The sequence below is a fragment of the Anopheles gambiae genome (genome assembly GCF_943734735.2).
Source record: "Anopheles gambiae chromosome X unlocalized genomic scaffold, idAnoGambNW_F1_1 X_unloc_21, whole genome shotgun sequence".
NCBI classification, from domain to species: Eukaryota; Metazoa; Arthropoda; class Insecta; order Diptera; family Culicidae; genus Anopheles; species Anopheles gambiae.
The window spans coordinates 17,501-21,641 of NW_026902628.1; the positions used below are offsets into that span (position 1 = coordinate 17,501).

Consider the following 4,141-nt stretch of genomic DNA (forward strand, 5'->3'; position numbering starts at 1 on the left):
GCACCCGGCGAGAATCTGGGCAAATTATATCGCTGAAAACAGAGATCCGGCGAAACCTTGGCCCAGTATGGGCTGGATGACGCAAAACTTTTTTCACAATTTTGTGGTTTTTTCATGCGCGGATCACTTCTTTACACCTTTTTTCGTGCTCAGATGCACTGTTTACACTAAAATAGTGCAACTCAGGCACATTTTGGGCACTTTTCGAATTTCTTCTTTAGCACCACGTCACACAAACACACGGTGAGCATTCGCAATAGGCCGATGTCACAAACATTTTCCGCCCGTCGATGGTCACCTAAACTATGGTTACTCGTGTAACGGCACCTTAACGATCGGTCCGTCCGAGCTGTCAGGCCGTTTGACAACCGATGCCTAACTCAGGGGCCGTCAGGGGCCGTACAGTCAACCCACCCAATTTCACCTGGAACCGAATTTTCGTAAATTTGTTCACCGAATAATATTAAATATTATTTCACTTTTTTTCGGTCACAAACGGCCGATTTTCGATCGGTTTTCACTGGATGAACGTTCTTTGGCCACCCGATGGCCTTAAAAACCACACCCGGCGAGAATCTGGGCAAATTATATCCCTGCAAACAGAGATCCGGCGATTACTTGGCCCAGTATGGGCTGGATGACGCAAAACTATTTTCACAATTTTGTGGTTTTTTTCATGCGCGGATCACTTCTTAACACCTTTTTTCGTGCTCAGATGCACTGTTTACACTAAAATAGTGCAACTCAGGCACATTTTGGGCACTTTTTTCGAATTTCTTCTTTTGCACCACGTCACACAAACACACGGTGAGCATTCGCAATAGGCCGATGTCACAAAAATTTTCCGCACGTCGATGGTCACCTAAACTATGGTTACTCGTGTAACGGCACCTTAACTCAGGGGCCATCAGGGGCCGTACAGTCAACCCACCCAATTTCACCCAATTTCACCTGGAACCGAATTTTCGTAAATTTGTTCACCGAATAATATTAAATATTATTTCACTTTTTTTCGGTCACAAACGGCCGATTTTCGATCGGTTTTCACTGGATGAACGTTCTTTGGCCACCCGATGGCCTTAAAAACCACACCCGGCGAGAATCTGGGCAAATTATATCGCTGAAAACACAGATCCGGCGATTACTTGGCCCAGTATGGGCTGGATGACGCAAAACTTTTTTTTCACAATTTTGTGGTTTTTTCATGCGCGGATCACTTCTTAACACCTTTTTTCGTGCTCAGATGCACTGTTTACACTAAAATCGTGCAATTCTGGCACTTTTTGGGCACTTTTTTCGATTTTCTGCTTTTACACCATGTCACACAAACACATGGTGGGGGGTTCATAGGCAACAAACACAAATGCACGATTTTTGTTGAATTTTCGCCTTAAAAACACTTGATAACGCTCTTAAAGGGTAAATCAGGTGCCCTGAGCACGTTTTTCACACTATTAAAGTCGATTAACGACGATTTTGCACTGTTTTTAAGTCCTTTTTTCGGAGCCCAAACACAACGTGTCGGTACAGTACGACCTCACGTTTGACACTACTACAGGGATAACTGGCTTGTGGCCGCCAAGCGTTCATAGCGACGTGGCTTTTTGATCCTTCGATGTCGGCTCTTCCTATCATTGTGAAGCAAAATTCACCAAGCGTAGGATTGTTCACCCTTTCAAGGGAACGTGAGCTGGGTTTAGACCGTCGTGAGACAGGTTAGTTTTACCCTACTGGTGTGTGCTTATAGTCGCTATCTTAACGGAATTCCTGTGCAGTACGAGAGGAACCACAGGTACGGACCACTGGCTCAATACTAGTCCGACCGGACTTTGGTATGACGCTACGTCCGCTGGATTATGCCTGAACGCCTCTAAGGTCGTAGCCAATCCGAGCTGATAGCGCTTCTCAAACCCATTAGGTGTTCGGAAGCTAGCGGGCCTAACAACCCTCTGAGATCCGTTGGAGTCTGCGTCTGCAGCCCGGCGTCTCATCCCGCTATACCTAGGCCGCAACGAGTGGAGTTCGCTGCACGTGTTAGTACCGTAACTGGGAACGCCGTTGGCTTGAGCTCTGCCCAACGTGGATATACCTAGTTTCGACACCTATCAACCGCCCGCAAACGACGGGACTTCAGGCTGGGAGCTGCGAGTTGTAGAGATGCGTTCGCATCGATCCTCTCAGGCGACCCATGCTTGGTGGTTTGTCCGTGTGCCCCTTCCTCGATGTGCGCAAGCTCGTCTTGGTCTGGGGACCACGTCGACACAGGGGATACTTTTGTGAGAGCAAGAGTGTACTTAGTTAAGTGTAGCAAGGGATCGCGTGCCCCTTCCTCGATGGCGCAACGAACCATCTTGGTCTGGGGACCGTGGTGCCGTGCTCTGGTGAAGCTTGGTGCGTGCTCTTTCCTTGTCAGACGAGTGACTTGACTTGGTCTGGAGACCGTTCCTTTACACTAGTGGACAAGAGCTGGCTACTTCCGTGTCAGACGAGTGACTTGACACGGTATGGAGCGGAACACGTAACACTAGTGAGCTTGTCGGCGTGCCTCGTTCTCGACTTGATTGTCTTGATGTGAGAAACGTGCCGACCAAACCAGTAAGCTTACACACCTGCTCGTTACAAGTTGTATAAGTTAATCCGTTTGGGCCGGTTGCCTTGCACATGATGGTGTTGTTGACCATGTTCGGTTAACACGTCGTGTGTCGAGGTGGCCGGCCTTGGTAGTAGGATGTCTTGTGCATGTGACGTGTTGACCTGGTTTGGTCGATGTGTCGTCGTGTACGAGATGACCTACTTACCCGTCAGTTGTCCAAGTTGTATCATGTGTTGACTTAGTTGACGTGTCATGTGCATGGATGATTGGCGTACGGGTCATGTATGGTGCACTTGCTTCAGTTGAAGGGATGTACTAGTACAGTTATATTAATTGTTTATTTCACGATCTGGTCTTTTGGCTGGATCGCGAAAAAAACGCTAAGTCCCAAATCTTGAACTCGAGAGGAGAGCGCTGATGACAACCTTTTGGACTGGAGCTCCCTAGAATTCGGCCTTTTCCTACTTTAAAGGGATGCACTGTTGTATGTATTGTTTATTCACGATCTGGTCGTTGGATTGGATCGTGAAAAAAAAACGCTAAGTCCCAGATCCTGAACTCGACAGGAAAGCGCTGATGGCAAACATTTTGACTGGAAGTCCCTAGAAAACGGCTTTTTCCTTATTGGCATTATGTGGCACGTTTATTGTGGCTAGAACATTAATTATCCCCCAAATGGCACCAACGCTTGGCGAAAGTCTCGAAATACTCCTATCCCGACGCACCAGGAACCGCAACACGATGCAAAATAAATTGCACGAGCTGCTGATACTTGTACCATGCACGGTACACGGTACCAAAATATACCCCTGAAGGTGTGCAATTTGGTGCTATCCTAGGAAATTTGTTTGGGCAAGCCTAGCTACGCGTGTCGCACGTTGCATGGTCGTCGATCAGAGGTATGCAAAAGCACCTATCTAGGGGAATTACTTTATGTTCTAGTAGCAAGTTCGATTTTCCGGTCCAGCACGGCAGTAATCCTGCATGCATACACTCCATGTACCAAAAATGTATCAACCTAGGCGTTGCTCAGTAGCTTTTGGCGGCACATGTAAAAAGTATTCGAGTTCAGATTCTTGGAACTTTGCGTATTGTTCAAAACTAATAACGAAAACTAAATTATAAATGGGTAAAAGGCTAGGCGTTTCTCAGTAGCTTTTTTGCGCCACGTGGCAAAAGTATTCGAGTTCAGATTTCTGGGACTTAGCGTATTTTTCAAAATTGATTATGCAAATTGAAGTACAAATGGGGCATTAGCTAGGCGTTGCCCAGTAGCTTTTGGCGCCACATGGAGGAAGTAGTCGAGTTCAAATTTCTGGGACGTAGCGTAGTTTTCAATCATAATAAACCGAATCAAACATAAAAATCATGAAACTTACACCACGTCCCTAGGTTATGCACAAAACGTAACGATAAAGTGCCGGCCAGGTTAGAGGTGCACCAAAATTGTGTACCGATTAGGAAAAGTACTCTATGTTCCTATGACTTGGGTGAAAAGTGTTGATTAACTGCTGGTTAGGATAGACAGTTGCTTATCGTACACATCGC

General features: G+C 46.6%; 1 protein-coding gene across 1 annotated transcript in view; it reads right to left on the reverse strand.

The window, feature by feature from the left end:
- The window catches only part of LOC133394587 (protein split ends-like), a 7,933-nt gene extending 6,385 nt beyond the window's left edge, over window positions 1-1,548 (reverse strand). Inside the window, exon 1 of the mRNA XM_061663221.1 lies at window positions 138-1,548. The gene's annotated coding sequence lies outside the window, so the exon portion shown is untranslated. The remainder of the gene's footprint in view (window positions 1-137) is intronic.
- Window positions 1,549-4,141: the final 2,593 nt, after the last annotated feature.